This window comes from Meleagris gallopavo, chromosome 3, assembly GCF_905368555.1.
Source record: "Meleagris gallopavo chromosome 3, MGAL_WU_HG_1.1, whole genome shotgun sequence".
In the NCBI taxonomy this organism is placed as follows: Eukaryota; Metazoa; Chordata; class Aves; order Galliformes; family Phasianidae; genus Meleagris; species Meleagris gallopavo.
The window spans coordinates 5,911,044-5,933,319 of record NC_139406.1 but is presented as its reverse complement, the minus strand read 5'-3'; the positions used below and the strand labels follow the sequence as shown (position 1 = coordinate 5,933,319).

At 40.2% G+C, this 22,276-nt stretch overlaps 1 long non-coding RNA gene across 6 annotated transcripts in view; it reads left to right on the top strand.

Annotated features, from left to right (window-relative positions):
• Positions 1–22,276, top strand: part of LOC109366563 (uncharacterized) — an 85,424-nt gene that overhangs the window by 28,415 nt on the left and 34,733 nt on the right. For all 6 annotated transcript variants that reach the window (XR_014882253.1, XR_014882254.1, XR_014882251.1 and 3 more), the window contains exon 2: positions 10,046–10,137. This is a non-coding gene — a long non-coding RNA (uncharacterized LOC109366563). The remainder of the gene's footprint in view (positions 1–10,045; positions 10,138–22,276) is intronic.

Sequence of the window (22,276 nt, the reverse complement as noted above, 5' to 3'; positions counted from 1 at the left end):
CTAGAGACCAGAATAATTTATTGGACCACCTTTAAATGTTCTGCCATTTTTTCAATATAATGGGCCATGGGAGCTGTAGGAGTTTATTATTCGTATACCTAGTTAAGATTTGTACAGGCTGCAGTTAAAAACAGTGATAGAGAAAACGTGTTGATTTTCACATACGCAGTAGGCAGACTCCAAAATGAAACATCTCCATTGCTTCAAATTATTAGTTAAGTTAGCTATGCTAACTTAAGAAAATTACATTTTCACTACAAATACCTGCGTTGCATTTCTTTCCCTCTTTTATTTTCAGGTCAAACATGTAAGTTTCAGCACTGAATCAGGATTGACAATGAGATATACTAGCATAGAATGGTTTGGGATCACCTAGCTCCAACCCCCTGCTTTGGGCAGGAGCACCTCCCTCTAGAGCAGGTTACTCAAAGCCTCATCCAGCCTGGCCTTGAATGCTTCCAGGGAGGGGTCATCCACAACCTCACTGGGCAACCTGCTCAGTGTCTCACCACCCTCACAGAAAATATTTTCTTCCCAAAATCTAGTCTAAAATCTACCCTGTTCCAGTTTAAAACCATTTCCACTTGTCCTGTCACTACATGCTCCCATAAAATATTCCTCCCCAGCTTTTCTGCAGGCACCCTTCAGGTACTGGAAGGCCACTAGAAGGTCTTTCCAGAGCCTTTTCTTCTCCAGGCTGAAGAGCTCCAGCTCTTCAACGTAATTAAAACATACTTTAATTACACACGTCATTTTAGGGTATATTCTCCTGAGACCTTTTTGACCAGAGTCTTCAGTGGATTATATCTTTAAATATACCTATGCATATAAAATTATAATGGCCAAATTTTTTAGAGATTTTAAAAACAGTAATTTATCAGGCCTGTAAATTCAAGGAGCTGTCAGTAAATTTCTGGAAGGTGGACTTGTGACCAAAGTTAACTCTGTAAATGACAGGATATGTTAAGAAATACTTGCTCTTATTCTTCCTTTTCTTGAATTGCAGGATTTTGTCTGCCAGGAGGATGATCCTATCAAAGGAAGGCTGTCCCCTTCCACTGTTTTTTATGAAAGCTGTGTGTACTGAGTCTCCTCTCGCACTATTGATAAAAGATTTGAGGCTTTCCCTGCCTTGCACTTGCTATCAGTGTGGGAGGCGATTTCTGTCATATGAGAGGTGCAAATAAAGGCTGTAAGTGTTGGTTTGAGACACTAATACATGCAGTCTTCACCCCACAAACTTACCACTCTAGCAGTAGGTTGCAAATGAAGCAGAAAATCTACTGTGATGGCAAGACATAATGGTGAAGCAATTGGATCGGGCATTTTATTGTGCCCTGGTTTTTGCATCTTACAAGACATCATTACTTTTATGAAACATAGAACATTGTCTTCTCTTTCATGACAGTGATATACAATTTATTTTATAGATATTGTGGTTAGCTTGTTCATGTTCTTACCTAAAAAGATTAGCAATAACATTACAGGTAGTGCACTCCTTGTAGATCCCAAACAGTATAAGAGGAAATTACCTTTGTGCCAGAATATAATAGCATATTCTGTATCCCCACCTCTAATGTCACCAGACTGTATTAATCTAAAATGTCAGTGAAGTCTCTAGATGACTTCCTGACTCTTGACAAAAGGCCTTCATCTCAGTCTCTTAAATTCCAAGGTCAAAGGGAATGTAGCATTCAGAATAATTATTAGCATTTTACCTTGACATTTCAGCCCTGCCTTCAGTTTAGCATTCCAACCAGGCAGTGAAAATGAATGTCATCTTTCAGTTTACTGGAGGGAATTGCCCCAACTAAACGTGACTTTAAGAATATCTAAAGCGTATTAATGTGCTGTCTTGTTTGTTTTTTTTTTTTTTTTTAAGCAAGAAACTTTTCTTAAAAATGTTCAAGAACAAGCAATTTTTGAATTGCAATTTCCCCCCTAGGCTAGGATAATAATCAGTGCTTCTCAGTTTCAGAGGAATCAGTGGTTGCACTGCTTTAAGGATTCTTTTGCCTTTTGTTTCCACTAAAAGGTCAGACTTCTAATTTGGTCTCATTGTGAACTTCTGTGCTACCACGTCAAAACCTTGTTAAACTCACATCCATGGTCTTGCACCCTTCTTTTGTACATATTTGTATTCACTTCATTTTTTAACATCATATAAGGTATAAGGAACAGAATAAACTTTGTTTAAAAAAAATAAAAATAAAAATCCCAGCAAAGTGCAAATTGTTTCCAATAAAGTGCAGATGAAAAAAAGGCACAACCAGCACAGCAAACACAGCCCCACAGCTGTTCAGCCTTGACTGAATGGAGAGCTGGCAATATGGTTCTGTCAAACAGTTTTACTTACTTCCTGCAAACTTTTGCTGACCCTTGGGATTCTGGAAGTCTGTTTTGATAGCAAGGTAAATAACAGTATAAATGTCATTCAGTGTAAATTGGCAAGAAAGCAGGTGTGTACAGACAAATGACATATACCAGTTAGTCTTCAGACATTGTGCTTTTTTCATACAGTACAGAGGATTAATTGAATTCTTGTGATGAGCACTGTTTATTTTACAGAGTTGTTCCTGTTCAATCCATGACAAAGCTTTGGTGTAGCAGAAGAAAATGGAGTTACGCTGAAAAAGGATATGCAAGGCTATATATGTTTACCTCTGTTGTATTTATTAGTTGCTCTTCCTGCCATACTATGCCTTCTGTGAAACCTTGAAGATAAAATTGTTTTACATGTTTTTGTTGTAAGTCATGGCTTCTTTCCAGCTGATAGCACACTGCTATTTGCATCAGTTACAGCTGTATGCCCACTGTGTGATTCTACACAACTGCTGTAGCCCACACTGCTTTGGTGGAAGTGAAATTTATTGACTTCCAGTTACATTTGACTTTGAGACTTCACCTATCTGGAAAGCAAATTGATTGATGCTGACACTTGTTTTCTGCAACCTCTAGTTCATGCAGGTGTATATTTTAAATGCTTTGGTATCCAGCACAAACATGTCCTTTCTCTAATTCTATCTTTATTTTTATTTTAAAAACTTAGATAAATATCATCTGAATACATAGTTAACTGTATGTGTGTGTAACCGTCTGCAATAGGCTTCCCCCTAGAGTTTTGAGGGGAATTCTGACATTGCATTCCACTTAAGATGCTGTGAATTTTGACATGGCTTATAGCTAAGCATCTAATTACATACAAATGTTAGAACATTTTTAATGGGAAGCTGATTACACAGTAAGCCTCTGTAATTTGTCATGAATGTCCACAGGAGTTTCAAGTCCTTTTCCAGTTTCCATTTCCTTCCTTGTTTCCTGCTATGAGATACTTACTAAGGGAGGCTGGCTGACCCTCAGTGAGGTTTATGACCAAAAGTTCCTATCCCGTTTTCAGTTAGCTTTCATTGACCTTAATGCATGATGAGAGAAATGTTTTTTTTCCTCCTGCCTGTGAAGCAAACAAAAGAAGCAAATCTAAAGAACATGGCAAAGATAATATTGGTATTGAGCTTTGAGGAAATTATCCCATGCTATCACAACTAAGGATCTGTCCATTTTGTGGAATAGAATTGTCTTTTTCACTTCATTACATTAGTGCTTCAGTGAAGCACATGGGTTATATGCATACATTTTTGCAGCTATTGCTGGTCTTTTGCATTGTAATTTCCTCCGAGTACTATGTGGCATCAAAAGAGAATGTAAAAAGCAATTCATCCAAAATCTGTATCTTCACTTTTTTCCTGATTTAAAATTCACTTTTTAATTTTGTAACAATTTATTCCCAGCTATCTGAATGTCTTAGAGTGACTAGAGAGTGGAAAAGATTCAGAAGAGAGCAGTAACACAGCAAAACAAGATTTCCTAGATTCCCTGTTGACCTGCTAGGAAGGGCTCTCTCTCAGGTATTCCTGAGAAAGAGAAGCTGGACATGAGCCAGTAGCGTGTGCTTGCAACCCAGAAGGCCAACTGTGTTCTGGGCTGCATTAAAAAAGGGGTGGCCAGCAGGAAGAGGGAGGTGATCGTCCCCCTCTACTCGGCTCTTGTGAGGCCCCATCTGCAGTGCTGCGTCCAGGCCTGGGGCCCCAAGTACAAGAAAGACGCAGAGCTCTTTGAGCGAGTCCAGAGGAGGGCCACTAAGATGATTAGAGGGCCGGAGCACCTCTCCTATGGGAGAGATTGAGGGAACTGGGCCTCTGAGAGGAGAAGGCTCTGGGGAGACCTCATCATAGCCCCCCAGAACTTGAAGGGAGCATATAAACTGGAGGGAGAATGGCTGTTTACGAGGGTGACTAGTGATAGGACAGGGGGGAATGGTTTTAAATTGAGACAGGGGAGGTTTGATTTAGATATTAGGAGGAAGTTTTTCACACAGGGCGGTGACACGCTGGAACTGGTTGGCCAATGAGGTTGTGGATGTCCCATCCCTGGAGGCATTCAAGGCCAGGCTGGGTGTGACTCTGGGCAGCCTGGTCTGGTAGCTGGTGACCCTACACATAGCAGGGGGGTTGAAAGTAGATGTTCATTGTAGTCCTTTTCAAACCAGGCCATTCTGTGATTCTAGGATTCCTTTATATCCCTTGAGGATTTCTTGACCCTATAAAATTAGGCTATCTCATACTAGCATTTTTCATTTACGTATAGAACAATCAATAAGTGTACAGAGGTGTAAAATCAATTGGCATACAGGGTTTTAGGCTAAATAAAATTATCACAACAAAAAAATAATAAATGGAAAGTGCTTACCAATGTTGTAGGCTCACAACATTCTCCACAAGGAGTGATCTCTAGGAAGAGATCCTTCCTCAGTGGCAGTCAGCACTTAAATGGGATCTAGGAGAGATGGATTACCTTCACCTGTGCTCCCATGGCTGATTTTGCTTGCCTCAGGTGGTCAATCAGAGGTTCAGGCCATGATTCAGCAGTTCCCATGCATGTATTCAGCAAGTGTATTTCCAAAACTGATGGTTCTGAGGGCAGAGAACACAAATCTGTCACTTTTCAGTTATCTCTTTTATTTTTACACAAGAAGACTGTGTTCTTTTCTAGTAATGCACTACATACAGCCCACAAGTTCACCTTTTCAGGAGACCATGCTCGGGTGCCATTTCTAATTTAATTAGTTCTTTGTACAGTCTGTCTTCTAAGCCCTTGTAACCTAAAGCTTGAGAGATAATTATTTCCATCCCTGAAGAGGTATCTTTCAAAATCCCTTTGCATTTTGTGGGTTAAGTGTTTAATGTTTCAGCTGGAGATTGGTAATCTTGAGAACAGAAGCTGAATGGAGCACTTTGTATTCAGTGCCCATCCATTTAAAATATTTTTTACCTCTTGGCGCTACACTTTCTCTTTTTTTTAATGAAAAATATCTTTGGATTTTCCAGTGAAGAGGAACTGGAGGTTATTTTTAACCCCTTGAATTGGAATAAATAGAGAAAAAGTGCCTGGCTGACAGTGGATCTGCAGCAACACAATTCCACCATCCTTAATCATCTTTTGTTTTTCATCAAGTGATATATGTCTTTAAAGTAATATAGAACTGCTAAAGGAAGAGTGCTGCTAAAAATGAAAGAGCAAATAAATTCAAATCTATTTATTGAGTCAAATAAATTGTCTTGAAACAAACAAACAAACAAAAAAAGACCCCTTGCAGACAAGAAGACTTAAAAAAATGTAGTCTATCAAGGTATTTTATGTATGTGCACAGGCAGGTATTCTATTCTGAATTTTTAGTTGGATACTGTTATGAAAGTGATTAAAAACAGAAAGAGCTTTTGGGGAATCAAAACTATTAGCAATTTTACTGTCGTGAAAGCATAACTTATTTAATAGGCCTCTCCAAAGTTGTTTTTTCTCTGCCTTCAAGCCAGATTGGACACTGGCACATAAGATGATTGCAAGCTGTGTGTTTTCAAAGAGGTTTAAAGTAACAAGACCACCCCAGATGCACCACTAACACTGCTGCTGCCCTTAGAAAAAAAATCTTTAAGTGTTTGTATTGCAAAGACAGTGAAGTAATTGAGGAGACTTGTTCAGGAAGCAGCTTCTGAACATTTCCTTACCCGACAGCTCTTAGGTCAAGAACATCAAAGAAAATATAGCTGAAAGGAACCTAGTAAAACCTTAATGCAACAGCACCGATTTTCTGATTTGTGTTTTTCTGTTATTTTTTTCCTCGTTTTCTGTTTTAACATGTTCTTTCTGCCTTTTCTACCAAATTACAGTATTCCACACATTGCCTAAGAAGTTAAAAAGAAACGATTGAGCAATTAAATGGGTTTCCAGCAGCTTTGGTTGGAAAGCCATTGGGCTACAGGGAGAATATGCTGGCAACAAACAACTGATATAATTTAATGAGGTTTAACTGAGTAATCTGGAGTATCCAGCAGGTTTTTGCTATAAGGGTCTACATCAGAAAGCCTCTTTAATAAGTGTGCTGTTATTGGCTTTTGGAGTTGTCCTCATAGTGCAGTTATGAAGGGCCTTTTGCTGATGCTGATCTATGGTCCTCAAGTTTCTGTTGTGCGCTCATTTAATTAATTAGTGAAAAACAGAGCCAGAGGATAAGTGACTCTAAGGTCTTAGACTTTCTTTTCACATTGCATTACTGACAGAGAACTTGAGAAGGGACAAGGTGACCTTGTTTATAATACTACTTAATTTTGATTTAATATAATGAAAAATCTCCTGTCCTTTCATATACTGCTAGAGTTATGAATAGTGAATTTCTTCAGGTTTGGATCCTTTTTAAAAGAAGATTATGTTCATCTTCCATTGTAGAAAAGGTTATCAACTTTACCAAACTCCTATCTTACCACAATCATAATGCTATAGAGACAAAAGTGTTGCACACATTGAATGACATTATCTAAGTACTCATTTTATTTTTTGAAAACCTAATTGGCACTGCATCAATACATACATAGACATTTCTCTGGGATGAACTACCATGAGTAAGTTATCATATAATCATAGAATCTAACAATAACCTGATTTGGAAAGGACAAAAAAGAACATCCAGATCCTGATTCCATACAGGACCACCCAAAATTCAATCTCTATGTCTGACAGCATTGTCCAAACATTTCTTCAACTCAACAGGCTTGATACCATGACCTCTACCCCAGGGGGCCTGTTCCAATGCCCGACCATCCTCTGGTGAAGAACTTTTTCCTTTTACCCAAGCCAAATCTCCCTTGTCATTCCCTCAGGTCCTGTCACTGTCACCAGAGAGATCAGTGCCTGACCTTCTGCTCCCCTTACCAGGAAGATGAAGGCTGCTATGAAGCCTCTCCTTGGTCTCCTCTTCTCTGGGCTGAACAAACCAGGGGACCTCAGCTGCTTCTTGTATGTCTAGACACTTTACCATATTTGTTGCCTCCCCTTTGGACACTTTCTAACAATTTCCTAATCTCTTACATTTTTGCACCCATGTCAGTCGCTTTTAAATAATTTTCTAAATACATTTTCTATGTATTTAGAAAAAAAAAAGTAATTGCTTTTAAGCACTTTGTCATTGTAAATGGTGATTTTTGTGGATCACAAATCTCAATGGATTACAATGGATTACAATCTCAATGGATGAGATTGTAAATGGAAAGATATTTAAAAAGGGATTTGGAAGGTTTTTTAAAACTTCGAGTTCTTAACTGATTTTGCTGTAGCTTGAGATTGAGGTGTTTGATCCCTTAGTTCCTTTCCAATCTATTCTACCCTGTTATCCTGTGAACATGTTTGAGATGACAATGGATACTCTCGATCCATTGCTTGAGGAAGCATCAATAAAACTTAATTCAGCAGAAATTCATTGTCTGCTTCTTTTTTTTCATAGCCTCATTTTCACAGGAAGACTCACTTTCTTTACTCTTTTCTGATATTGGACACTATAGGAGATGAGTTTTGTCCTTCACTAGGCTAAATTTGTAAGCCAAACTTTGGTTTCCAGTACGTTTTTTCCTATTCCACAGAAAACAAAAGCTGAAGCTCTTCTGCCCCATGTTCCCTCCATCCCCAAAACTACAGCAATTTTCTCTTAATCTCTTTAAAATAGGCACGACGTGGCCTTGAGGAGCTCCGAGGGAGAAGGGAAGAAAGGGCCTTGTTTTTCCAACCTTCAGAGAACCTTTCTCTTTCAACCTATTAGGTAGACTGCTCATTCTCAGACTGAGACGATCCTCACTTCAGGTGTATGAGGGCCCTCAGAGGTGTTGGATCATCTCTGTGATCCCAGGAGGATCCAGTCTTTTCTGTTTTGCTTCATCTGCCAATGGATCCTCTTCCATGGATTCCTAAATGTCCACTGCTGGATGGGGAATCAATAGCCCAATGCCATTTTCTTCCCAGTGGAAACTGTTCCGTATTATGCTGTAGTGTAGAAGATTCACCTTTGCTGGTTCCTTTATATTCACTGCTGGATAAGGGATCAATAGCCCCCTGAGATGGCCTGCCCAATGGGAACTGCAGGTTGTCATGCCATAATCTGTTCAATTCACTCTCTTGGGCTTCTCACCTTTGTCAAGATGATGGGTGTGTTCAGACCCTGGTTCATTCTCTGGGCTAGGGGCACACCTGTGCCTCTTGTTCTCTGGATGATAGGCATTCCTCTGCCCCACACTGGCCTGTGGCCCATGGACATTCCTAGGCTTCAAAATATTCTCTGCCTGATGGGAACATCTTGATTCCTCAGTGTTGTTTTGATGATAGGCATATTATTCTCCCCATGTTATTCTCTTGGTGGTGGCGTGCCTGTGCCCCACATCAGTCTCTCGGTGGTGTTTATATATGGCCCCCACACTGTTCTCTGGATGTTGGGCATACTTGTGCCCCACACCATTCTCTTGATGATGTGCATGCCTATGTCCCATGTCATTCTGGGGCTATGGGCATGATGAGCTGAGTAGGAGTGGGGCAACAAGGACGTACGATAACAGACAAGATGCCCACTTAAGTGCATGGTACCTATCACTGGCTACTGATACAGAGTGTGTGAATAGGGATGTCCTGTTTTTAACTCCTGCCTGAGGGTGCCTTTGATTAGAAAAGATGTTGCTTCTTCCTTGAAATTGTAAAGTGAGTAGGAGAGAAGAAAGAATAGGCTTCCAACAGCTGAAACTGCTGCAGTGAACAAAGATGGCACTTTCTTAAAATATCAGTAGTTGTTGAAATAAAGGAACTTACATGTAGCTTGATGGGATTGTTTTCCACCAAATGTTCATTTTCAGTCAGTTTTGCACACTTTGGTACACAAAAAAGTGTCCTACTACTAAAGTGTTCTTGTTTGAATCACTCTGTTATCATAACTTCTTCATTAGTGACTAATATTTGAGGTGCTTAATTTCTAGCTCTAACACTGTTGGCTTTTCTTTTTGTTTTACTGCTTTGTTCCAGACCCATGACCTTCTAAGTCTTCTTTGCTTTTTAATTTTTTTTACTTTTACTAGTGATGGTAAAAGTTGTAGGTATTTTTCCATCGCATTCATGAAGATCACAAGAAATTATCTACTTCCTTAACACAACCTTAATAGCTGAACCTTAAAAAGAGGTATGTTAATCAAGACCTAGTTGATTTGATATTTCTGTCAAAAGAATATCTTTGACTGGAACTCCCTTTAGATGATTAATTACTCATTAGCTTGTAGCATTAGGTGATTAGAGGAGATATGGTACTTTAGACGGTGTGCTCAAAAAAACACCTGGTATAAACCAAGACTGAGAGTTTCAATGCCTATGTTTCTTTACCTTTAAGCAATTGTTTTTAAAAAGCACTGTATTTTAATCATATAATTAAGCAATAAAGATGCACACAGGCCACTACATAAACTGCTGGAAAGTTGTTTGGAAGTTAGCCTGATGATGTCTTCTTGTTTGTTTGATTTTGAGAGGTTTTTCAGGTATAGGTGCTCAACTTGTGTACAGATACAAACACAGTTATAAAGATTGTAGGCAGGCAGTTGAAAGGACGCACACAGAATACCTGAAGAATATGATTTGCATAGGCAGCTACTTGAAATATTTTGTCAGTTCTTTTTTTTTTTTTTCCCCACAGATGCCCTACAGAAAAACAGAAGTCTGGCATTGCTTCCTGTAAGAGCTGAAAGCCTGGACTGGAGCCAAAGGTCTAAAATAGAAATGGACAATGTAAGAGAGATTGGTGGTGATTAACATAAACTTTCTGACAAAGTTCCTAATTTAGGTCAATCCTAAATAAAATATCATATGAGCTAGGAAGCAGTGGAGAAAAACTTGTGGGAGAAAGAGCATAAGTTGCTTTCTCCTTAGTAAGCTTTATCACAGAACTGACTCACTGCCTAAAACTGGTTAAACAAGGATGCTCAGGTGTTCATGAGGCAGATGCCTTTACAGGTATCTGTTTAAGGAAAATCCACACCTTTCATTAAAAAAAAAAAAAAAAAAAAGTGCTGTTCTACATTAATGGGCCAACTTGTCTTATCCAGAAAACTTTGATCAAAAACTCTGGTGGTTCTTCAAAGCTGATCCTAACCACTGTGGGTGAAAAGCCAAAGAGAAAATTGTGTGAAGGTTTTTGTTACCTCATGATTTTCCTTGAGCTGGAAATGCTAGGAGAAGGGCTTTACTGTTTCCCATGTTTTTTGTATCCCGTTTCGCATCGCACTTAAGGAAAAGAGGATTACAGTTCATGATTGTGAAACCTCTTTGATGAGAGAGCGACATTACATGAGCAAAAGTACAGTCTTAGAAGTAGGTGGTATTATTATGCCGTGTTTTTCCACCATTAGCATAAACTTGGACTTAGTGGTGATAAGTCCCTATCCTGTATTCTTTAGCATAACTGCCCTTATCTTATCTGCACTGCATGGAGGTCAGTGATGTCCATCATTTCACAGGACTTGCCTTCATACTCTGGTTTAAAAGAGGATGTTAGGTAGATTGCAGGAGTGCTTTCTGTTGCCTTTTTCTTAAAAGTTGTGTTCTCCACTCCCTGCCTGTTGGTTGCTAATAGAGGGAAGAAAGCCGTACCTGGTGAGCCCCCATCCATAAAGTCAAGGATAGCACTGCTGACATATAAAGTCAGTCAATTCACAGGGGAGTTTAAGTGCTCTCCACTCATCCAAAACTATCTCAGGAAATTTTATGAAACTCCACAAAGCTGTTATAGGATTGTAGTGGATGGGAAGACCCAAGAAACTGGGTGGAGTGGTGAGAAAATGTTAAGAATAGCTGGCAATTAATCTTAGCTCCTGGGACTTAGGGACTTTCCAGTGCTGGCAGGTCTCAGTATGTGTGTTTTTATTCAGGCTACATGCCAGGAATGCTTAATGCTGACTGCTGAGTGTGTTGGAGAAGTCATTGTACAGGCACTGTCACTCAAAGGAAGCACACCACACCATAATCATTGGTTTAACAGTCATTTTGCAGACAATGAACGCTGACATTTGGACAGCAAATGGAGCAAACAGTAGAAAAGGGTGGGTGGGTGGGTAAACCTTTGTCTTTTTGGTAGTTAAGACCATTAAATCTGTTAGCATACATTGTCTGTACACGGGTTCTGTGGTGCTGTTGCAGTTACAATAATGACAGTGCTGTGAGAGAGTGCTAGGGTATGTGGGGAAAAACTGATTAGTGAAATAACAACAGCCTTTTGTAGAGAAAGAACACTCTGTCTGTCCTGTAAGAATGTACTTAAAAATACTGTAAAGCAGGAAAACCAGAAATGAGAAAGGGGTGGAAGAAAAGGGGAAGATGTGTTTTAGGGGGAATTAAAGATGCAAGTTACTATGCAAACTGCAACAAAGTTTGGACCTCAGTCTTTATTTTTTGTAATACGTTACTCATTAGCTGTGACAGCTGTGCTGTGCCCTCCCTGCTGCAGTACCTCAGCGTTGCGGAATAAGCACAGGGAGTTGGGATGAGTGGTGAGACCAACCAAGAGAGTGAAGAGAAGGGGTTCTCTTCTTGACCCAAGCCAAGAAAAGAGTCATAGCTATGTCAGGCATGTGTACATGTCCATGCTGCTCCATCAGATCACTCATGGCTATCCCCTGCTCATTACCCCTTGTGTGTCCATCTGAGGAGTTGCCAAGCCACGCAGCCCCTGGGCCAAACAAGCTGTACAGTGGATGGGCTGCCCTGGTGCCTAGCAGCAAAGCTGGCACTCCCTGGTACCTTGCCTCCACCACATCCCACCTGTCACCCTTCAGCCATGCCAGTATGCTGAGGCAGCTCCAGGTGAAAGGAAGAGGCAGGAGGCAGAAAAGCAAACGCTGCAGCAAACAGCTGCCTCTCTGTGGTTACTGTGGAGCCAGTCAGCCACCTTATCTTTGGGACCTGATTTGCAGATTACCAGCTAGTCACTGCCTTAGATGTGCAGGACAGGATCACTGGCACACGGGCCTTGAGGGAACACACATAGTGCTCTAGGACTCTTTGAGGAGAGCTTCAGTTAATTCATTAATCATTATGATTTTTTCTGTCAGACTGTAAAGTCTTGCAGATCATTATAGATTATTTTTACATTCTAGTGCGGGTTGCACCAGCTCTATATCATCAAGACCTCCTACATCTTTCTGGCCAGCATCCTTTTTCCCATGCAGCACCTACTGTTATAAAGTAAATGTAGTTTTCTGTCTGATAATTCTGCTCCTCCCACTATGGCTGCAGCCTTATTCTAGTGACTTCAGAAAGTTCAACCATGTCCTTAGTTTATTCAAGGAATGTTAGTGGTAAAGTATGGGTAAAGAATATGAAGGATGTGTCAGGCTTGGTTTGAGTTGCGTAAGTTTGTGACTCATGGTTGTAGAAATCGCTTCAGAAGTTATATTAATGGTGCTTTTCACTCCATCCTCTTTTGTTTAAGACATCTTTTCTCCTTGTTCCACTGCTAATGAGGTTTCCTCCCCCGCTTTCCAATGATAACATGATGCCCATCATCCGTGTGATGGCTTACTTCCCAAAGACGACAGAACACATGAAGGGAGGGTTGCCTCTAGCTTGCAGAACTGCTAGTCTTGGTCTTCTGAACAGTACCTTTTTTTTAATCCACCATTGGAATTCAAACCTTTGACTGCTTTCTTCTTTCAGAAAGAACCTATTTCTGCTTTAAAAAATATTACTGAACTAGAGCTAGTGGGGAAATTTTCAGACAGGTACATAGATGTAGCCACTGTGAGTGGCCTATCTGAAACTGCAGTCCTGTGCATATCATGTGGCTGCATTGATGCAGGCATTGCTTCTGCGTTCATTACACAAAGCTTATTCACAGCATGCTTGCTCTGTGGGAGGTAGACTCAAATGTGAGTTGTCTGGAATGTCAGTTATATGGAGCCTTCATGGAGGTCCCAGAGGGGACAGAATGCTGTTGAGGTTTAATCTGCTGATAGAGCAGTGGAGGTCTCTGTATTGTCACTGTGGGTGGATGTATTTTGTCTTCTGTGTCCCACCAGAGCATGAGGAAACCAGACCTAGCAAGAAGAATGGTATGGGAGAAGCTTAGGGTAAGAAGAAAGGGTGTTCAACTGTCTAGGAAGAGATTGGAGCAAACGGTCAATGTGCAAAGCCTCCAAACTCAGATCTAAATACTGGACTGAATGAAGTGATAAACAAAGTGATCACAAGTATTGCGAGTGGTAAACATCTGGCTAAATAAGCTTAAACCCTGCCTGTGCTAGCGCTGCCCACCTTCAAGGATCTGACTTTCTATTGCAGGACTGAATTGGATTGAAAGTCCTTTGGCCAGAGATCATCACTAAAAGTAAAGGCATAAAACCACAAAGGGACATGGGTGTACTTTATGGATAATGTTAAACTGTTACAGAGGCGTAGTGCCTTCAAAAGAAGCAATTACCTTGCTGCCACTTCCTTTGCTTTTTCAGTGAAGGAGTGCAGGGAGTTATACTGGCAGAAAAATACCCTTTGATAGTCTTTGACTCTTCAGAAGTTTGCACACTGCTAGGAGCAAGAGGCTGGAGAATTAGTTCAAGAAAGAGAAACTTTTGCGTTATGTAATGGTCTGTTGTAGGAAGAGCTATATGTGTCGTGTAGACAAGAAAGGTCCATTTGATATAATCAGAACTCTCAAAACAGTGTCCTGTAGAAGCAGTAGAGGAATGCTAACCTCAACACACTCATTGCTCTGAGAGATGGAGCTTTATTGTCGAAGGGTTGGAGCAGGGTGTGTAAGCAGGGTGTGTAACATGGGGAAGGAGGGCTGAACACCAAGAGTTAAATGTTGTAATAGGAGTATTTTTAATGCCAAAGTCCTTTTTCAGGTTTCACTGTGTTTACACATGACTAATTTGTAGCACTGATTTTAACTTGTGATATGTAGATAGCTCCAAAGCAGTCATAAAAGCATATAAAGTAATTTATAGAGAATGTATATATACATTACACAGAAAAAAATAATAATTGTGGTATATAGAATGTTATTTGAATGCTTGTGTAAAGCTGACATCTGGTGTCATCATCGAGACAAGATGTTAGAGAGTGATAAGAAAGACAGTGATGTTACTAATGCTATTGACTAGCAAGAATAAGTAGCAGGAATTCATCCCTTTTGTGTCATCAAAGTCTAAACACATGGGTAAAGCCAGAAAAGGGTATTTGTGTCCAGAAAGAACACAAGGGAACGTTGATTTTCTTCAATATTTCCTATGTTGAGTTTTTTGCCTTTTATTTTCTTACAAAGAGGTCAGTCTGTTTAGCACTGAGGCTGAAATTGCCTGTAATTTCCATGGGCAGCAAATTTTGCATTTGCAGTACAATTAGTAACATTTTCCCAACGACATGCTTGTGAACTCAGAAACTCAGAGAAGCTAACTTCTGGGATGCATGAAAGGTAAATGGAATTGGTGTTCAGAATTCAGTTACACAGCATTGCCCTGCGGCCCTTATGAGAAAACCCTAGCATTCTGTGTTACATGTACAGACAGTGTAATGCTATCAGAAGAGATTCCACAAGTGCACGCGGTAGGTGGGACTCACCCTGAGCTGAGGGTATCTTTTAAATTAACTGCTGTTTCTGAGCTATTATGTATGACCCACTCAAGGATGCCTTCAGCTTTGAGCGTCCTGCTGAGTAATCATAGAGGAGGAGGGAGTAGCATTGTTGAGGACAGGAGGTTAAGAAGTAACCTGACCAGGGAAGAAGCCAAACTAAACAAAGGTTGAGATCTATAGCTGAAAATAGTATAACTTACCATTTTCCTCTGCCAGTGGCTGACTCATCACTTTTTTTTTTCTTTCAAACCACAGCAAATCATTCCCAAAAATGGAATTGTAACCCTCTGTTTTCTACACTTCTGTCCTTCCCCTCATCTGGGGAAAACCTGCTTTTTTCACGCTGCATTTCTCATGACACATTTGGCTGGAGGGTTTCATCACAACTTTTCTGCTGGGGGCTATTTGTTTTATCTTGCATTTTGTGGTAGATAACAGACCTATATGTTGCATAGATTAGAGTAGGCAAATTTTGCCACAGATTTCTTTAGGCACAGATAAAATGCCTTATTAGTCTCCCCCTCATGTCTTCACTTGAAGCAAAATTGTAAAATGTCATGATGTTAATGGGAATGCTGAATCCTGTGTTTCCTTTACTCCTCAGCCGGCCACTTGTGTACACTAATGAGACACACTAATATTAAAGGTGGAATTTGGAGCAGAGCAGAGGCCATCCTAATAAATCTGCTGTTAGCTCGGGCTCTGCAATGATGTTGCTGTACCCTGGGGGAGGAAGAGGAGCAGCTGAGCGTTGGCCTGAGGGACAGAAAAGGAAACCATCCAGGGGAAGGCATAGAGACAGGATCACTATTGCTGAGGGCTGGAGGGAAAAAAAAGCTTCTGAGGGAGCACTGGGGGCAAGAGGATGTGCAGACTTCACTTTCAGGAGGTGGCTGGGCTGCAGTGAGAGACTGAGTAGTTTGGAAGTTAAAGGATCTTTATACTTAACAGAGACTGTATTAATAAATAAATTAGGAGGAGAAAGGAAGGGTTTGCTACTTAAAGCTTTTCCTTAGAATTTCCTTTAGAAGGTTGCCTGCATTTCAAAGCCTTTTCCAGAAGGACAAAGCAATCCATTCTTCTTCTTCATCTAGAATAGCAGAGATTTTCTCCTCACCAAGCTCTAGCTCTTTTTCAAGCAATGAGCAATGAGCAGGACCAGCTGACCCTGGAAGCCTCTGCAAACATGACTGGTGATTCCATGATCTTGAGCACTGAGAGTAAAGTGTACACTCTATTCACACCAATGAGAAAGTTACCTTTTCTAGCAGGGGAGTTGGACTAGATGATCTTTTGAGGTCCCTGCCAACCCCTGCAATTCTCTGATTCCCCTCTGTTATCAGTGAAGCTGGAATCTTAACATGAAAGGGAACCAATTTCAGAAGGTAATGGCCGATAGAGGAAAGGCAATTTATATACATGAAGGTCTCTGTAACTTACAAGTTTGAATTTGATGGATGTAATCTACCATAGCTCGTTTGCCAAGTTAGAGCTGTTTGACCCCTGTGAAACAGATAGATAACATACATACCTGCTTCCCACGAAGCAGAAGTTCTTACCCATTCAGCACTGCCCCTTTCAGCTGAGATGGAATTAAATTTCTGCCTGCTGTGCTTTGGCCTTAGGAGAAAAACAGTTTTGATAGCACACCAGTGTTTCTAGCTGTTGCTGAGCAGTACTGTACAGAGCCAAGGATGTTTCAGTTTTTCAGCTTCTTGTATTGTCTTACCAGTGATGGGTATTGGGGGTCACAAGAAGCTGTGAGGGGACAGAACTAGGACAGCTGATTTAAACTGGCCAAAGGGATATTCCATGTCATATGACATCATGCAAAAACTTTAAAAAACTGTGGGGAATTGGCCAGGGGGATAACTGCTATTTGCAGACTGGCTGGGGATCAGTCAGTAGTTGGTGAGCAATTGCACTGTGCATCATGTGTGTTGCAAATATATAGATACATAATTATTATTAACTATTATTTTTCCCTTCCTCTTCCAACTTCTTAAATACAGAATTACAGAATCACAGAATTGTAGGGGTTGGAAGGGACCTCTAGAGATCATCGAGACCAACCCCCCTGCCAAAGCAGGAAATGGTGTTTATTTATCTCAGCCCATGAGTTTTCCAGTTCTTTCCCTCCCCCCCAGTTCTCTCTCCCATCCCACTGGATGGGGGGAATGAATGAATGGCTGTGTGCTGCTGAGCTGCTGCTCGGTTAAACCACAATAAGCACTTATTTAGAGACTGGTTGATATCAGCACAGCCAAAGATTTGAGTTGTCATTGTAACATGTTGGCCTCTCCATTTGTTCATATTCCTTCCTACTATGTGAAAGAGTAAAGAATGCTTTAATGAGCTAGATAATCACCGTTACATACTTCACTCACCTCCAGGGCAGGCAGGTGAGCAGGTTGGAGCTAGCTGTGTCTGTTTCACTCTTAAAGAGAGAGACTTGGTCTTAAGAGCCGCAAGTCTGGTGCTGTCATGAGCATCAAATCCACACAAGTGTAAAAGAAAAAGGCTGCTGGAAGAGATCAGTCGTTCTCCAGAAGGGCCACTGGCTTGGACTGAAAACCCTATCAAAGTCAGAACATATAAATCTGTAGAAGTGAAAAGTTATAGAGCAGCTCTGAAACTATGATGAATTGGAGACTTTGTGGATGCCAAAGTCTTCTCTGAAAAGTCACTTGCAAGCACTAAATTTTAGTATCCCTCTCTCACTCAGTGGTTGGGGTTTTTTTTGCCTTCAATAAGAAGGTCGTGATTTGTAGCTATTCAGAGCAGTATGTTTTCCTGTAGTTATTTAATACCAATTGTTTCTCCTCAATCACATTCAGAAGAGACTTTGTAGAGGGAGGACTAGCAAATCTCCGGAAAGCAGATCTGAACAGCTGCACCTCATCACTGTGAGAGATTAGGAAAGGATGAAGACTCAGGCTTTTGGCTGAAGTTGGCCAAAGTAAATATCGAGTGGAATTTTTAGGGGTTGTGATGAAAATAAAGTAGCAAAGAAGTAAAACAGTCAAATATATTCAAATCACTGGTTGAACCAGATATTTGCATTTCTTAAATCTGATTGGGTTAAGTCAGACCGACCATCATGTGTTTTGGACAAAAAAGATCTTACATAAGTGGGATTATTTATATTAGAAATTATTCCTTGATGTGAGTGGAGCTATTACAATCAAGTCCTGTGTTTGTTATATCCCTGTTTTAGTTGTTGGGTTTTGGTTTGTTGTTTTTTTTTGCTCATTTAGACTTGCAGTTTTCTGGAAAAGAAGGCCCTTTAAAATGTATAAAGTACAATCGATAGTGATTCCTCATAATCATATGTCTTATGGTAATACTAAAGAATTTATATGAAGAACTTATACTAAAGAATTTAAATGTTGAAAGGAAACATTATGATCTTTATAGGACTATTCATTTTTATACGGTTTGCACTGAATTTAAATAAAGAGCATACATTCCCATGAAATACTTTAATTGAGCCCAAATTAGCATTTCATTTGGCCAGCTCTACTCTAAAGAAGCTTAGCAAACTCAAGTCATTGGAATAAGCAGAACTGTGGGTCTGATGTTTCCTACAGATTTTTTTTTTCTTTAATCAAAAATAAAAGTTTGCTGTATGTTGCATCAGTTATGTTTATGTATTCTATTCCATTTGGGAGGAAAGATTGTAGTATGGGAAATATCTCTTCAGCTGAGATGGGAATGGGTTTGCCTAGAGTCTGGGGAGAATTTCTACAATCCAAACTGCTTTCAGCACCAAAGCTCAAGTACTGGGAGTAGCTTTCCTTCATCATCTTGGCTGGGCAGACATACCTGGAACTCCAGGGTGTCACATCCCCAGGTAGCACTGCGCCCAGCTGCTAGACCAGCTAGAGGCAGCACAGGCCACCTTTCATCAATTAGCCTTTAAGAAGGTGGCAAAGGCAGTCCTGGGACAACAGCTTAAGGAGCTGAACACCACAAGAGGTGTGGAGATCCATTAGCTTTCCCCAGTGGATGTGGACTAGAACAGCCTGAGGACCTTTGCTTTCTGCAGAAGCAGCAGCAGCAGCACACTGTGAGAATTAGCTGTGCTTTGGGAAAAGCTTATGTTTCTAGTGGGGCTGGCAAGACAACCAGTCCCATGCCCACAACCCCCTGTCCCCATCCTTGCATCCCCAAGTCCTCATTCCCACAGCACCATGTTCCCCATCTCATTTGGGAAATATATACAAATTTTAAAATTGTTGATGTTCTCAGACTACTAGAAGCATGTAAAGTCAGAGCAGTTATTTAATCAAAAACTTGGCTGCTGACATTAAGCAAGACAGCATTCTTTTTTTTTCTTCTCAGTAATGCTATAGTAAATACCTGGGTTTATTGTTATGTGCATGTTGTTATATACACTTCACAGTACAGTTCTTTATTGCTCAACAACATTTCTACAAGTATTTATTTACCATCATTTTTACATTGCTGCTGCATTCCTCCTAGAGGAATGAGCCCATTTGTTGAGGACTATATATTTCTTGCCCTATTGAGCTATAGCACCTATAGTGATTTCTGGCCTCCTCATACTTAAATGTCCTCTTTGTCAGACATGTGCGCTTGAGTTATGATCACCTTGCTGCATTCCAGCTATTATGAAGCTGCTCTTGACTGATTCTCCAAGAACTGCCATTAAATCTCTCCTGATCTTATGTTTTATTTTTCAAACCACATGGGAAGACAAAGTGTGTTCTTTTCACTATTCATAGTTGATCACACTGCTTAGGAACAATGCATGTCAGCTCTAGGCTTTAAGTGCTAAATAACATTATTTAATAAACACTTAGCTATTTTGTCCAAACAAACTCCTTCATCAAAATGTTGAAAAATTTATTGTACCACTGGGACAGTTCTGCCATAGTCAGTTTTACTCCTCTCTTCCTTCATTTGTGCTTTAGGAAAGAAAAATAATATGATCATTTTTATCACTCAAATATTTGTTCTGGAGCCTGGAGAAGAGAAATAGTTACACATAATGTAAATGATATCTTTATAAAAAAAAAAAAAGCAATCTTGCAGACAGTGTTATATTAACCCTTCAGCAACACCTATCAGTGCTTTGGCTGTTGACAAACAATGCCAATTAACATCAGCAAGATAGTTAACTACAGCTCCAGGCAGTATTTTCATCCAGTCTATTGCCAGTTGAAGGCTTTCTTCTCTTAAGCTTTACAGCCTGGTAGTGCCAACTTTAACGTGTACAAACTGTGGAGTTTGAAATTCAATGAGAAGAGAAAGAAACTACTTGTTTTCTTCTTATTAGAATGTTTGATGAATAACTGTAAGAGTGAAGTGGCTTCAGTTTTCTGATAGATTTTTTTTTTTTTGCAATTAACTTGCATATTTCAGGATGCTTTTTAAAAATTCCTTATCTTCCATACGGCAGATTATTCTTTCTTAATTTCTTGTACTTACAGCAAGGACACTCTGGGGATGGACCTAACTGGTGATACAAAACCTGGGTAATTAATAATGCTGTTTGCCAGAGAAAGAAGAATATTACTCCTGAAGATGCAGCAGGCACTTTATTAAGTGATTGTATCGGCTGGAAACAAATTATTGGCTTTATTTTAAATCATAATTTAGAAGTCTAATGCCTTTACTTCAATGAGAAACAAATATTTAGGAGGATTACAGTCCATGTGTTCTTGTGATTTTTACAGGGGTATGTTAGCTTCATACAATTACCATGCTGATGTTGTTTGCATTGGTTTTGATGAGACTTTTAGTACCTGCAAGTTCGAAGTTGACTCTTACCTCTCTTCTGTCCGATACCACAACTAATTTTGGAGTGAGGAAGAGAACATGCACCAGGTGGGCTGTGTTTCTAGTAAGCGATTTCCTTGAGCACATTAAAAGGAACCTCGCCAAGAAAATATCACTGCAGCGTTTTGAGTCCAGCTGGCATTGTATTTGAGGCTGTCGAGGGAAAGAGAGAACAGCAAAGCCATGTTCATCTGTGGTGTCTCTCAGCCAAATTTACCTGTAGGTGAATTTGACTCTGGGTATGCTCTAGAAATTGTTTTAGCCTGGGATTTTGTGGAATAAACAGGCAGCTTATGCGCGCAATTTCAGATGTGTTTGCACATTCATTTTTTCCATCTGAATATAGTCCTGAAAGCACTATCAAACATATATTTCAGTTCTCTGGTTCAACCACTGTGTGTATAAGCACCCAGAATGCTGATGAGCAACAGAGTCTGGAGAAATCTCTAAGCCTTCATTTCCCAGCTTTCCAAGACAGAAATTGATAAGAGATGGTTTAAAGCAATAGTAGGAAGACTGCAATATGGGGCTGTGCTTTGGCAGTAGGCCTGATTTCATGGTCTCTACATCAAGAATGCCTTATCCACATACTGCAGAATGCTGACACAGTATGAGCTCACACTAGCACTTCAAATCTGTTCCAAAATGTTGAGAGGTTGCTATTTCAACTGCTTGCCTTACTGTCAAATCAAGTTGTTATCTGTCCTGCTGCAAGCACAAACTCCATGTGCTCTGGCCAATCAAGTGAAAATGTGATCTTGGTCCCATTCCTGAACTAAATCACATTTGTGTTGCTGAATCAAATTTGTCATGCTGTGTAGTACCATTGCGAGTGTTCCTCTCCCTTCTCCCAAATAAACAAGAAAGCACAAGGCTGGAGTTATTTTTCCTTAGTACTTTTCCAAAGATTGCAGAACTGTTTTGGCTGGACCTCTCACAGAAATTCAGTTACATGAAACATAGAAAAGTTCACCAGTGTTACATGTACAGCTTGAAATGATCCTGTTGATTCTACCAGCTCCGTGTCTCACATAACAACTTAGTCCCACAGTATAGCTTTTACAGGTATCCATGATTAGCAGGTAGGTGATAAGGCACTTGCCTTGCTTCAGAATTTGTTGTTGAGTAAACTCAACTATTTGGTGGAAGAAACTGATCTGTTTCTCTAGGCTTTTAGATGCTTTTTTGGTCTTCACTGAAGAAATCAAATTAAAACCTCGTCTAACTCTGTGTGACACTGCCTTTATAGGAACTTGATATGAAAAATGGCGATATCTGCAGTAAAAGCATCTGCTTTATACCTGATGTGCATAAACCTAAGATGCATACAGTATTTGTAGCATAGTGCTATAGCCTCCTGGCAGCCTCTGAGAAACAAGCTGTCCTTCTTCCTACCCAGTAGGATAATGCTGAAAAGGTTGCCAGGATGCAGCCGCCTACCTCAAGCTATTGCTAGAGGCACTTCAGCTGCAAGACCAATTTGTGCAGTAAAAAC